General features: G+C 47.3%; 1 long non-coding RNA gene across 1 annotated transcript in view; it reads left to right on the forward strand.

The window, feature by feature from the left end:
- The window catches only part of LOC147112118 (uncharacterized), a 53,826-nt gene that overhangs the window by 30,279 nt on the left and 8,015 nt on the right, over window positions 1–15,532 (forward strand). The window contains exon 2 of the long non-coding RNA XR_015079821.1: window positions 12,504–12,579. This is a non-coding gene — a long non-coding RNA (uncharacterized LOC147112118). The remainder of the gene's footprint in view (window positions 1–12,503; window positions 12,580–15,532) is intronic.

Below are 15,532 nucleotides of genomic sequence, written 5' to 3' on the forward strand. Positions count from 1 at the left end.
GCAACTGCTGGGGAGGGCAGAATGGTACCGAGGAGGGTGCAACCACTGGAAGAGAGAGCTGGGAGGTGGTAACTACTGGAGTTGGCGGGTGAGAGGGGGATGTTAATTCAGTGGTGGGATTGAGGGCAACTACAGGAGGGTTTAGGACTGCGGAGAATTTCTTCACCCAGAGGGTTGTGAATCTTTGGAATTCTCTGCCTCAGAGGGCAGTGAATGCTGAGTCTTTGAGTATATTCAAGGCTGAGATCGATAGATTTTTGGACTCTAGGGGAATCAAGGGATATGGGGATCGGGCGGGAAAGTGGAGTTGAGGTCGAAGATCGGCCATGATCTTATTGAATGGCGGAGCAGGCTCGAATGGAATGCAGGACCCGAAACAGGAGTTGTAATTACTGGTGAATGGGAGCTGGAACTAAGGAGTGGGGTGCAATTACAAGGGAGCTGGGACTGTAGGCACCTGTGGAGGACAAGAATGAGGAGAGTGTTGAGATTCTTGTGGCTGCACCCATCCCAATCCCCATAAGAACATAAGAATTAGGAGCAGGAGTCAGCCATACGGCCCCTCGAGCCTGCTCCGCCATTCAATAAGATCACGGCTGATCATCGACCTCAACTCCACTTTCCCGCCCGATCTCCATATCCCTTGATTCCCCTAGAGTCCAAAAATCTATCGATCTCAGCCTTGAATATACTCAACGACTGAGCATTCACAGCCCTCTGGGGCAGAGAATTCCAAAGATTCACCACCCTCTGAGTGAAGAAATTCCTTCTCATCTCAGTCTTAAATGGCCGACCCCTTATCCTGAGACGATGCCCCCTAGTTCTAGACTCTCCAGCCAGGAGAAACAACCTCTCAACATCTACCCTGTCAATCCCCTTCAGAATTTTATATGTTTCAATGAGATCACCTCTCATTCTTCTAATCCATCACACTCCCGACAAGCTTTGTAGATTGTGGCGAGGTTTTGAGGGGTTAGGAGGTGCATCATTCATTTCAGAGTAAAGAAAAAACTTGCATTTATATAGCATCTTTCACAACCCCAGGACATCCCAAAGCGATTCACAGCAAATGAAGTACTGTCATTGTTGTAATGTAGGAAACGCAACAGCACAAACAACAATGAGATTCATGACCAGATAATCTGTTTCAATGATTTTGGTTGGAGGCCAGGAGAATTCCTCTGCTCTTCTTCAAATGATGCCATGGGATCTTTTGCTTAAATCCACCCGAGAGGGCAGACAGGGCTTTGGTTTAATGGCACCTCTGACAGTGCAGCACTCTCTCAGTACTATGGTGAAGTGTCAGCCTGGTATTATGTGTTCAACTCTCTAGAGTGGGACTTGAACCTTTTGACTCAGAGAGACAGGAGAGCTAACATGGAGCCAAGGCTGATACCTTAATGCCCAGCCTCTACCCTGCTCTTGTAGCCATGATGTTAATATTCCTGGTCCATTTTTTGGGGACTCCAAGCTGTTGGTGGTGCTTGCGTTAACTGTCAAGGGCAGATGGTGGGGCTGCAGACATAAACCCAATTTTAACTCAAGACCAGGGAGATCCGAGGTAACCTTGTCAGACCAGGAGCATCACAAAGGTGGGTGATGTGGAAGAGCAGAGAGGTTTGGAGATTGGGTTTTACAGTAAAAGCAGAACCTCAAGTAGAGAAGGCCATCAAAAAAGCTAATAGGATATTGGGTTTTATGGCAAGAGGTATAGAATATAAAAGACCAGATGTAATGGTGAATCTTAATAAAACCTTAGTAAGACCACAGTTGTGGTACTGTGTGCAGTTTTGGGTTCTACGCTATAAGAAGGATATTGAGGCAATAGAGAGGGTACAGCAGATTCACTAGGATTCTACCTGGTGTGAGGAAATCCAAATTCAAAGAAAGGTTGGAAAAATTGGGGCTTGTTTTTGTTAGAACAGAGGATGTTCTGGGATGATTTGATAGAGGTGTTCAAAATTATGGAGGGATGGGACAGGGTAGATAGAAACAGTTATTTCCAGTGACTCAGAGGTCCAAGACGAGGGGTTTCACCTAAAAGAGATTTAGGACAGAGAGCAGGAGAAACTTTTTTTTTACACACTAGCTGTGAAGCTGTGGAATGCACGGCCAGGGTTTGTGATTGAAGCAAAGATCTTGTCAACATTTAAGAGTAGAAAGAAAGACTTGCATTTATATGGCGCCTTTCACGAAGTGTAGTCACTGTTGTAATGTAGGAAACGCGTCAGCCAATCTGCGCACAGCAAGCTCCCACAACCAGCCATGTGATAATGACCAGATAATTTGTTTTAGTGATGTTGATTGTGGGATAAATATTGGCCAGGACACCGAGGAGAAATCCCCTGCTCTTCTTCAAAATAATGCCGTGGGATCTTTTACGTCCACCTGAGAGAGCAGACTGGGCCTCGGTTTAACGTCTCATCCGAAAGACGGCACCTCTGACAGTGCAGCACTCCCTCAGCACTGCATTGGAGTGTCAGCCTAGATTTTTGTACTCATGTCTCTGGAGTGAGACTTGAACCCACAACTCAGAGGCGAGAGTTCTACCCACTGAACCACAGCTGACACTCGTAGGGTTAGATAGGTGGATGCAGGAGAGGGGAATAAAGGGATAAGGCTCCAGTGGAAGATAAACATCAACACAGACTAGTTGGACTGAATGGCCTGTTTCCAAGTTTTATTCTATATTCAATCTTTCTTCATCTTGGGTTCTTTTTTTTTACCAAACAAAAAAAAACAAATGAGTTGAATTTTGAAAGCTTTAATTATCATTTGCTGAGAGTTTTGTAATCAGAACCTTTAAATGTTCTTACAGCTGTGCTTGTGGGAGGGAAACAGGAGGTTAGAGAGGCAAAGAGAGAGGATTAGAGGCAGAGATAGATGTCCACCAGCCCATCACAAACCACCACAATTCAGTGGTGACCTTTAGATTCTAAAATTGCAGCTTCTAGCTGTTGTGGCAATTGCGATCACGATGCTGTTCCTGAAGAACCACATCCAGGAATCCCGGGGAAACCTGAGTAGGTTGAAGACATTGTTAGCGTTTGTGGGATAAAACCCTGTTCTGCACCCAGAGCTTTGTAGTAATATTGGCTGGGACCTTTCTGAAGAAGTCCCAAACCAGTGGTGCCAGCCACGGGAACCGCTACCCAATGCCCCTCCTCTCACTGCTGACAGGCACATGCAATCCACCGGTGAGCCAAACCTCACATTTAACTTAACCCCCCCATCCCGCTGCCCTCCCCCCCCCCGCGCGCACCCTGGGTTGTGCCAAACCTCAACCTCCCCTTCCAGAGTTCAGCCCAAGCACAGGGTCCGCAGGTAGATGGAGTTAAGGTGCAGATCAGCCGTGATCTCATTGAATGGGGGAACAGGCTCGAAGGGCTGAATGACCTCCTCCTGTTCCGATGTTCCTAAGTGCTGATGAAGCCACGTCTACTCTACATCTTGCATATCATCAAGCTATTATATAGTTATTTTCTCAGCCTTAAAAATGGTCAGAGATGAAAATTAAATACATTAGGTAAAGGAATATATATCAAATAAAGGACACTCATGTACAGTTTTCACAGAATAATGGACAAGGCAGTGGAATTTAATCCCCAAATTACCAGGAAAAATGCCAGGTAATAAAAATGCAATTTGATTTATTCAGTTTCTGTAAATCAGTAAAAAAAGAAAAACTTGCATTTATATAGCTCAGGACGTCCCAAACGCTTTACAGCCAATGCCGTACTTTTTTGAAGTGCAGTCACTGTTGTAATGTGGGAAACGCAGCAGCCAATTTGTGCACAGCAAGCTCCCACAAACAGCAATGAGATAAAAAGCTCGAGGAACAGCACCTCATCTTTCGATTAGGCACTTTACAGCCTTCTGGCCTCAACATTGAGTTCAACAATTTCAGACTATAACCCCTGCCCCCATTTTTCATGCTGTATGATTTTGCCATTCCCATTTGCAACATTTTATCTTTCCTACCTCTTACATAAGCACAGTATGTTCCTTCAATTCCTTCCTGCCGCTGCCCCCCCCCCCCCCCCCAACCCACCCTGCTGTCTCTGCACCTGCTTAATATCTGATGAAGGGTCCCAGACCTGAAACGTTAACTCTGTTTCTCTCTCCACGGATGCTGCCCAGGCCTGCTGAGTGTTTCCAGCGTTTTCTGTTGTTATTTCAGATTTCCAGCATCCGCAGTATTTTGCTATTGAATGACATAAATGTGTTGGTTGGGGGATAAATATTGTCCAGGATACCGGGGAGAACTCCACTGCTCTTCTTCAAACAATGCCGTGGGACCTTTTCCATCCACCTCGATTTAATGTCTCATGCGAAAGACGGCACCTCCGACAGTGCAGCACTCCCTCGGCACTGCACTGGGAGTGTCGGCCTAGATTTTGTGCTCAAGTCTCTGGAGTGGGACTTGAGCAATGTTTCCCCCTAATTTTTTTTCGGGTGTGCAGTCCCTTTAACGGGCTGCACGGCCCATTCAAAATTTTGCGCATTCAGAAGTTGGTAAGCGGCCTTCACAGGGCCGCCAGACAGCCAGGCAGCCGCACGGCTTAGCAGGTACAGGAAACTCTCTTTTTGCCGGCACCTAAATAACCGGAAATCTCTCTTAACCGGCAAAATTCAGGAGTAGGTTCAGGTAAGTTTTACTTCATATTAGTGGCCGTGTAACCGGGGTTCCTGGATCTGTGGCCGTGTAACCGGGGTTCCTGCACCTGTTGCCATGCAACAAGGACGCCTGGATCTGTGGCCGTGCACGGGGCTCTCGTACCTTAGTAAGTATACCTCTCTGTAATCCGGACTTTTTGATCAACTGGCAACACGCCAGTCCCGTCGGTGCCAGATAAAAAAGAGTTTCCTGTACATTGAACATGAACCCACGACCTTCTGACTCAGAGGCGAGCATGCTACCCACGGCTGGCACTGTGATGTTATCCCCTGCATGAAATGAACGCCCCTAATGTTATAGAGCAGAAACTGCTCAGACTCACTGTGAGTAACTTCACAGGAGCGCAACTAGTAATTACATAAAAGAGCAGTTTAAGCAGACAGTCAGGCAGATAGGTACGCACGGCCTTTGATCGAATTACACCCAACTTCAAAATGCACAACCAGTGGAGCATTACACAAAATACAAATTTGAGAAGACCGACTCCTCAATCACTGGAAGCAGTCATAGTCATAGAGCTATACAGCACAGAAAGATGCCCTTCGGCCCATCGTGTCTGCGCCGGCCATCAAGCCCTGTCTATTCTAATCCCATTTTCCAGCACTTGGTCCGTAGCCTTGTATGCTATGGCGTTTCAAGTGCTCATCCAAATGCTTCTTGAATGTTGTGAGGGTTCCTGCCTCTACCACCCTTTCAGGCAGTGAGTTCCAGATTCCAACCACCCTCTGGGTGAAAACGTTTTTCCTCAAATCCCCTCTAAACCTCCTGCCCCTTACCTTGAAACTATGTCCCCTGGTTATTGACCCCTCTACTAAGGGGAAAAGCTCCTTTCTATCTCCCCTATCTATGCCCCTCATAATTTTGTACACCTCAATCGGGTCCCCCCTCAGCCTTCTCTGCTCTAAGGAAAACAACCCCAGCCTGTCCAGTCTCTCTTCATAGCTGAAGCGCTCCAGCCCAGGTAACATCCTAGTGAATCTCCTCTGCACCCTCTCCAATGCAATCACATCCCTCCTATAGTGTGGCGACCAGAACTGCACACAATATTCCAGCTGTGGCCTAACTAGCGTTTTGTACAGCTCCATTATAACCTCCCTGCTCTTATATTCTATGCCTTGGCTAATGAAGGCAAGTATCCCATATGCCTTTTTAACCACCTTATCTACCTGTCCTGCTGCCTTCAGGGATGTATGTACATGCACACCAAGGTCCCTCTGATCCTCTGTCCTTCCTAGGGTCCCACCATTCATTGTGTATTCCCTTGCCTTGTTAGTCCTCCCAAAATGCATCACCTCACACTTTTCAGGGTTAAATTCCATTTGCCGCTGTTCTGCCCATCTGACCAACCCGTCTATATCGTCCTGCAGCCTGTGAGTCTTGGAAAATACAATTGAGCGGGGCGTAAAACGGGCTGGGCATTCGCCTTGAGCCTGGGGCAGATCAATTTCACCCCCCCCCGCAGACTCCATAAATACTTTAAAAAGATACATGCTCGAGAAAGAGGAACAGCCTGTAACAATCACCCTCCTCCCACTCCAAACCCCAGAATTGCCCTCATACTCCCAACTCCCTATATGTTGTTAGTTGTACCTCTGCTCTCTCCTTTTACCGACCTTCCACTTCCTTTTGTTTCTCCTCTTTTTTGCAGTGCTTTATCGCAGGAATCAGGAATGGAAAAGACCACTATGATATTTATCGAGTTGTTGTGATCTGGATTGCGCTGCCTGAAAGGGCGGTGGAAGCAGATTCAATAGTAACTTTCAAAAGGGAACTGGATATATATACTTGAAGGGGCAACAATTGCAGGGCTCATGGGGAAAGAGCAGGGGAATGGGATTAATTGGGTAGCTCTTTCAAAGAGCCGGCACAGGTATGATGGGCCGAATGGCCTCCTTCTGTGCTTTGTGAATTTATGCTTTTCATATTGAAAAGTGCTCAGAAATGGGAAACCCGGTGACTTGTCCCTCCCTATCCTGGGGACGCAGACTGAAGTTAAATGTACTGTCGCCAATTGCCCCACACAAAGATCAACTAACCTGATCGAGATTAGGGATCGAACCCAAGACCTTGTCAAAGCAGTATGGCTCAGTACCACACTGTATTTATCCATTGGCTGAGTCTAGCCACTAGCAAGTGACCTCTGCTAGAAAGTGTGTGTATGTGTATAAAGAAAGACTTGCATTTATATAACGCCTTTCACAACCTCAGGACGTCCCAAAACGCTTTACAGCCAATGAAGTACTTTGTGAAGTGTAGTCACTGCTGTAATGTAGGAAACGCGGCAGCCTATCGCGCACAGCAAGCTCCCACAAACAGCAATGTGATAATGACCAAATAATCTGTCATTATCGCCTGTCATTTTAATTCACCGCTCCATTCCCACTCGGACCTCACCGTCCTTGGCCTCTTGTATTGTTCCACGGAAGCTCAACGTAAACTCAAGGAACAGCACCTCATCTTCCGATTAGGCAGTCTGCAGCCTTCCGGACTCAATATCGAGTTCAACAATTTCAGATCATAAGCTCGGCCCCCATTTCATTTTCTCTTGTAATTGTTCCACTCCTTTTCCCCCCCCCCCCCTTTCCTTTTGTTTCTCTCTCACACCTGGCAGCTATCTTTTGCCCTGCCAGTACACTTTACACCTAATCCCAGCCTATTACTATCTCGTCTAGCTTCTAATCTCTTTTACTTCTTTTGTTTCTTTTATTCTTTTGTCCGATCGCAGCCCTGCCTCCGATCTAGTTTCTTTTCTTTCCAGTTTTGAAGAAGGGTCCAACCCGAAACGTCAACTCAAATTTCTCTCCACGGATGTTGCCTGACCTGCTGAGTTTTTCCAGCATTTTCTGTTGTTATTTCTGTTTTTGTTATGTTGGTTGAGGGATAAATATTGGCCCCAGGACACCGGGGATAACTCCCCTGCTCTTCTTCCAAATAGTGCCATGGGATCTTTTACGTCCACCTGTGAGAGCAGACGGGGCTGCGGTTTAACGTCTCATCTGAAAGACGGCTCCTCTGACATTGCAGTACAGGTAGACTACCCTTTATCCGGACTTCCGAAAACCGAAACCCTCTAAAAACCGAAGGTTATTTCGTTCAGCGTAAGTCGTGCGTACGAACGAAAAAATCTTCGGTTTTTAGAGGGTTCCGGTTTCGGAAGTTCGGATAAAGGGTAAGTCGTGCGCACGACCCCCCGCCGACCCCCCCGGCCCCGACAACCGCCGATCCCGCCAGCCCCGACAACCGCCGACCCCCCCCCCCGCCGGCCCCGACAACCGCCGACCCCCCGCGGACCCCGCCGGCCCCGACAACCGCCGACCCCCCCGCGGACCCCGCCGGCCCCGACCCCCGCCGACCTTACGCTGAGCGTCAGCGTAAGTCGTGCGCACGACCCCCCGCCGACCCACCTTCCGAAATCCGAAATTCTCCTTTATCCGAAACTCGGCTGGTCCCGAGGTTTTCGGATAAAGGATAGTCTACCTGTACTCCCTCAGCACTGCAGTGGGAGGTCAGCCTAGATTTTGTAGCAGGAAACCCAGGATAAAAATGATAGGAGCATCAAAAGAAATGTGTTCTTTGAAAACTTTCATTTCTTAGTTATAAAAATACTGGACTCGGGGGGGGGGATGCGGTGGCGGGTGGGGGTGTGGTTGAAAGGCTGTTTGACTGATCATGAAACATCCAATCGGGTAATGAAGAGTCTGATCGCTTTTCGATTGGAGTGGGAAAGCGGTGCAACACAGGAGAGAAGTGTCGGGCGACCAATGGCGTGGGGGGGGCGGGGAAGGTTGGAGGAGGGAGGTCATGTGATGAATCCTCCAGGAATATGTCCCAATCAGAGTTGGCAACCCTGTGCAAAACTGAATCCATCAACTCTAACTTTCCCCCAATGTCGAGATGGCCATTCCTGCTGACTTCATGTTCACTATCAGCAACGGCTGTGGTTCTCCTCATTTGACATTCAGGCCGACCTACCTGTATCCCTGATTGACCCAGTCATTTTAATCTCTCAAGACCTTTTCGTCACCGCAACTCTAATCCCAACTCTAACACTAAAGTCTTCCTAAACCTTGGCTCTTCTGAGCATGATCAGCTGTGGCTCAGTGGGTAGTATACTCACCCTGTGTCAGAAGGTTGTGGGTTCGAGTCCCACTCCAGGGACTTGAGCACATAAAGCTCAGCTGACATTCCAGTGAGGTGCTGAGGGAGTGCTGCACTGTCGGAGGTGCCGTCTTTCAGATGAGACGTTAAACCGAGGCCCCGTCTGCTCTCTCAGGTGGGCGTAAAAGATCCCACGGCACTATTTCGAAGAAGAGCAGAGGAAACATAGAAGATAGGAGCAGGAGTAGGCCATTCGGCCCCCTCGAGCCTGCTCCGCTATTCAATGAGATCATGGCTGATCATCCAAATTCAGTACCCTGTCCCTGCCTTCTCCCCATATCCCTCTAGCCTTAAGAAATATATCCAACTCCTTCTTGAATACATTTAATGAACTGGCCTCCACCGCCCTCTGTGGCAGAGAATTCCACAGGTTCACCACTCTCTGGGTGAAGAAATTCCTCCTCATCTCAGTCCTAAATGGCTTACCCCTTATCCTTAGACTGTGACCCCTAGTTCTGGACTCCCCGGCCATCAGGAACATCCTTCCTGCATCTAGTCTGTCCAGGCCTGACAGAATTTTATAGGTTTTGATGAGATCCCCTCTCAATCTTCTAAACTCCAGTGAGTACAAGCCCAACCGATACAATCTCTCCTCATACGTCATTCCTGCCATCCCAGGTATCAGCCTGGTGAATCTTCGCTGCACTCCTTCCATGGCAAGAACATCCTTCCTCCGATAAGGCGACCAGAACTGCACACAATACTCAAGGTGCGGTCTCACCAAGGCCCTGTACAACTGCAGCAAGACATCCTTGTTCCTGTACTCGAACCCTCTCGCTACGAAGGCCAACATACCATTTGCCTTCTTAACCGCCTGCTGTACCTGCATGCTTACCTTCAGCGACTGGTGCACAAGAACACCCAGGTCTCTTTGCACTTCCCCTTCTCCCAATCTATTGCCATTCAAATAATAATCTGCCTTCCTGTTTTTGCCACCAAAGTGGATAACCTCACATTTATCCACATTATAGTGCATTTGCCATGTTTCTGCCCAATCACCCAACCTGTCCAAATCATACTGGAGTTTCACGACGTGCTCCTCACAGCATACCCTCCCACCCAGCTTTGTGTCGTCTGCAAATTTGGAGATACTACATTCAATTCCCTCGTCCAAATCATTAATATATATTGTGAATAGCTGGGGTCCAAGGACTGATCCTTGTGGTACCCCACTAGTCACTGCCTGCCACTCGGAAAACAACCCGTTTATTCCAACTCTTTGCTTTCTATCTGCCAACCAGTTCTCTATCCAAGTCAATACCTTGCCCCCAATCCCATGTGCCTTAATTTTGCAAGCTAATCTCTTATGCGGGACCTTATCGAAAGCCTTCTGAAAGTCCAAATACACCACATCCACTGGTTCTCCCTTATCTATTTTACCAGTTACATCCTCAAAAAATTCCAGTAGATTAGTCAAGCACAATTTACCCTTTGTAAATCCATGTTGACTTTGTCCGATCCCGTCTCTGCTCTCCAAGTGCTCTGCTATTACATCTTTTATAATGGACTCTAGCATTTTCCCCACTACCGATGTCAGGCTTACCGGTCTATAATTCCCCGCTTTTTCTCTACCAGCTTTTTTGAATAGTGGGGCAACATTAGCTACCCTCCAATCCATGGGTACTGTTCCAGAATCTATCGAGTTCTGGAAGATGACCAGCAATGCATCTACTATCTCCAGGGCCACTTCCTTAAGTACCCTAGGATGTAGATTATCAGGCCCTGGGGATTTATCGGCCTTCAATCCCATCAACTTCCCCAACACCATTTCTCTACAAATACTGATTTCTTTCAGTTCCTCCCTCATTAGTCCCTATATTCCCCGACATCTCTGGGAGGTTATTTGTGTCCTCCTTCGTGAAGACAGAACCAAAATATGTATTTAATTGGTCTGCCATTTCTTTGTTCCCCATTATAAATTCCCCTGATTCTGACTGTAAGGGACCTACGCTTGACTTCACCAATCTTTTTTTCTTCACATATCTATAAAAGCTTTTACAGTCAGTTTTTATGTTCCCTGCAAGCTTACTTTCATAATCTATTTTCCCCCTCTTAATTAATCCCTTTGTCCTCCTTTGCTGAATCCTAAACTTCTCCCAATCCTCAGGTTTGCTGCTTTTTTTGGCCAATTTATATGTCCTCTCTCTGGATCTTATGTTATCCCTAATTTCCTTCGTTAGCCACGGTTGAGTCACCTTTTTTTATTTATTTTTATGCCAAACTGGGATAAACAAATTCTGTAGTTCATCCATGTGATCTTTGAATGTTTGCCATTGCCTATCCACCGTCAACCCTTTGAGTGACATTACCCAATCAATCCTACCCAACTCGCGCCTCATACCATCATAGTTCCCTTTATTTAAATTCAGGACCTTAGTCTCTGAGTCAACTACTTCACTCTCCATCTTAATGAAGAATTCTATCATATTATGATCGCTCCGACCCAAGGGGCCTCGCACAACAAGATTACTAATTAATCCTTTCTCATTGCATAATACCCAGTCTAAGATGACCTGATCCCTAGTTGGTTCCTCGACATATTGGTCCAGGATACCATCCCGTATACACTCCAGGAATTCCTCCTCCACAGTATTGTTACTAATTTGGTTACCCAATCTATATGTAGATTAAAGTCACCCATGATAACTGCTGTGACCTTATTGCACGCTTCTCTAATTTCCCTTTTAATGCCATCCCCAACCTCTGCATTACTGTTTGGGGGTCTATACACCACTCCCACTAATGTTTTCTGCCCTTTGGTATTTCTCAGTTCTACCCATACAGATTCCACATCATCAGAGCTAATATCTTTCCTTACAATTGTGTTAATCCCCTCTTTAACCAGCAATGCTACCCCACCTCCTTTTCCTTTTTGCCTATCTTTCCTGAATATTGAATACCCCTGGATGTTGAGTTCCCAGCCTTGGTCCCCCTGGTGCCATGTTTCCGTAATTCCAATCATATCATATTCATTTACCTCTATTTGCACTGCTAATTCATCCACCTTATTACGAATGCTCCTCACATTAAGACACAAATCCTTGAGGCTTGTTTTTTTAACGCTCTTAGACCTTTTAGAATTATTATTTACTGTGGCCATGTTTGTTTTAAACCTTTGATTTCTCTGATTGCCACCTTTGTTTTTCTCCTTCCTGTCTTTTGCTTCTATCCTTGTTTCCCTTTCCTTTGTCTCCCTGCTCAGGTTCCCAACCCCCTGCCATTTTAGTTTTAGTTTATCCCTGGTGTCCTGGGGCCAATATTTATCCCTCAACCAACATAACAAAAACAGATTATCTGGTCATTATCACATTGCTGTGCACAAATTGGCTGCCGCGTTTCCCACATTACAACAGTGACTACATTTCAAAAAGTACTTCATTGGCTGTAAAGCGCTTTGGGACCATCTGGTGGTTGTGAAAGGTGCTATATAAATGCAACTCTTACTTTGTTTGTACATTGCCTCTTGCAGAGTACATTGCAACAAATCACGCTGTGTGGAAGCTAGTTCTGTCTTGTTTGGCATTGTAAGCCGGCCAACTTGGATGGTCTTTGAGAATTCTTGGCTGCTTTTCCTCCTGTGTTGCTTTTATCTATGCCGGTGACATAACCAAAATATTGTTCCCTTTGGAATGGACGATTTCATACCTTGCTTGTCCCTTTCTATCAGATCCGGATACCCTGCTGCCTTCTACCCGGCACACTGACTGGTCCAAATCATCCTGAGACAACTGCTCATGACTTCCGTAAGTCCGCTGTGAAAGCTGTAACTTTATTAAAAAAAATAAAAGTCAAGTGCTGTTTTCCTATTCCTCTCGGAGCCAATTCAGCTGGTCCTTTGTCCAAACTGCTTCTCAAAATTTCTCAGAACTTCTTGACAATGTTGCTAGCTCTCCTAAAGACAAAGATAACCTTTGTGGCTCATTTTTCTCGTCCAACACTAATCCTGATGGCCTTGGCAAAGTGTCTTGGTCTGTTACAATATTTGTTTGTCAGTATGACTGACATTGGGTTTTAACCCCATCAGTCCTGTTGGATTGTCCATCCCCTGAACCCTCATAAGATCTCTGGGCTCATGCTGATATCCCCTTTTCACCATCCTGAAGAGGTATGCCTCTGAACTTAGACGCGCCCTGCACGTTCTCTTCAACCCACCCTTCCTTGTTCTCGGAAATTTGCTCAGGTTCATTATATTCTCTGAGAAAAGTGATGCCCCTTTCCTGCTCCAGCTTTCGAATGATCACTTTGAAGGTTCTGTCCGATACCACGACTGGCAGTATAGTTTCTGGGATAGGCATTCCATGGGTGGTCCTGTTGCCTCTCTTGAATACGTTGGTGAATCACTTGCCATTGCCCTGGACAACCCCAACAGCTTTGACAAGATCTGGCACTGTTAACTTATGTGCGAATTTATCATGGGCTCCCACCAAAGCTGTGCTCAAAACTATCAGGTACAGCAAGCAATAAGGAAGGCAAATGGCATGTTGGCCTTTATTGCAAGGGGGTTGGAGTATAAGAATAAGGAAGTCTTGCTACAATTGTACAGGGCCTTGGTGAGACCACACCTGGAGTACTGTGCAGTTTTGGTCTCCTTATCTAAGGAAGGATATACTTGCCTTGGAGGCGATGCAACAAAGGTTCACTAGATTGATTCCTGGGATGAGAGGGCTGTCCTATAAGGAGAGGTTGTGTAGATTGGGCCGATACTCTCTGGAGTTTAGAAGAATGAGAGGTGATCTCATTGAAACACACAAGATTCTGAAGGGAGTTGACAGGGTAGATGCTGAGAGGTTGTTTCCCCTGGCTGGAGTGTCTAGAACTAGGGGGCATAGTCTCAGGATAAGGTGTCAGCCATTTAAGACCGAGATGAGGAGGAATTTCTTCACTCAGAGGGTGGTGAATCTTTGGAATTCTCTGCCCCAGAGGGCTGTGTATGCTCAGTCGTTGAGTATATTCAAGGCTGAGATCGGTAGATTTTTGGATACTAAGGGAATCAAAGGATATGGGAATAGTGCGGGAAAGTGGAGTTGAGGTAGAAGATCAGCCATGATCTTATTGAATGGCGGAGCAGGCTCAAGGGGCCAAATGGCATACTTATAAGAAATATTCACACCTTCACCGAAGCGTACGAGAGCATGGGCCTTACACTAAACATCCGTAAGACAAAGGTCCTCTACCAACCTGCCCCCGCTACACAGTACTACCCCCCGATTATCAAAATCCACGATAAGGTCTTGGACAACATGGACCACTTTCCATGCCTCGGGAGCCTACTGTCAACAAGGGCAGAGGTCGACGATGAAGTCCAACACCTCCTTCAATGTGCCAGTGCAGCCTTCGGTCGCCTGAGGAAGAGAGTGTTTGAAGACCAGGACCTCAAACCCGGCACTAAGCTCATGGTCTACAGAGCAGTAGTGATACCCGCCCTGCTGTATGCCTCAGAGACATGGACCATGTACAGCAGGCACCTCAAAGCACTGGAGAGGTACCACCAACGCTGCCTCCGCAAGATCCTGCAAATCCATTGGCAGGATAGGTGCACCAACGTCAGTGTTCTTGCTCAGGCAACATCCCCAGCATCGAAGCTTTGACCACGCTCGATCAGCTCCAATGGACGGGTCACATTGTCCGCATGCCCGATACGAGACTCCCAAAACAAGCGCTCTACTCGGCGCTCCGGCACGGCAAGAGAGCCGCAGGTGGGCAGAGGAAACACTTCAAGGACACCCTCAAAGCCTCCTTGAAAAAGTGTAACATCCCCACCGACACCTGGGAATCCCCGGCCCAAGACCGCACAAAGTGGAGGAGAAGCATCCGGGAAGGCGCTGAACACCTCGAGTCTCTTCGCCGGGAGCCAAGCGCAAACAGCGCAAGGAACGCACATCAACCCAAGCACCCCACCCACCCGCCCCTTCAACCACCGTCTGCCCCACCTGTGACAGAGACTGTAGGTCCCGCATTGGACTCATCAGTCACCTGAGAACTCATTTTTAATGTGGAAGCAAGTCATCCTCGGTTCCAAGGGACTGCCTAAGAGAGAAGATTGGTCGGTGATACTGAGCTTGGGTTTGTAAAGCCTGAGGATTGCAGGTGGCAGGAAAGACTGAGGAAAATAAGACGTTCTCTCTACAGTTGCAAAGTCCTGGGAAAGAACAAGTTGGAGTGTGCGATGGGTCCTGTTGTGTATGTACATTTAAGAGAGAACTGATTTTATACTGCAGTACCGGCAGTGACCACACCTGTATATAAAGCCATAGCAGGCTTCTGTACTTCAGTTTTAAGCTTACCCTTTGTTCAGTAAATACCTGTTATTATTGTTCTCCTGCAGTCCGTGTATTATTGATACTCGGACACTACACTGGCGACGAGCAGGTTCGAACTCACCTGCAGTACTGCATCACCTCACGGGGATCTTTCCCTGAGAAGAAGCTTCTTGGAGGTCGAAGTCAGAGCAACGGGCGTCGACCGCGGGCAACTGGCCAAGGATCCATCGGAGTTCGGAGAATTGCAGGGGAGGCTGTGGAGAGCTGGGCTTGGCTCCCCAGTCAAGGTGTTCCAGCAAATCGTGCTGGTAGCAGGTAGTGCGCTGACCCTTCCGGACTGCGGCGGGCTCGAGCTCGATCGAGCGGCTCTGCAAAGGGGCCGTGCAGCGTTGTCGGGAGGAAAAGAGAGAGAGAGAGGGTGGAGCGCACAGGGCGC

This window comes from Somniosus microcephalus, chromosome 10 (genome assembly GCF_052327205.1).
Source record: "Somniosus microcephalus isolate GS21.2 chromosome 10, FLI_Smic_1.0, whole genome shotgun sequence".
Lineage (NCBI taxonomy): Eukaryota > Metazoa > Chordata > Chondrichthyes > Squaliformes > Somniosidae > Somniosus > Somniosus microcephalus.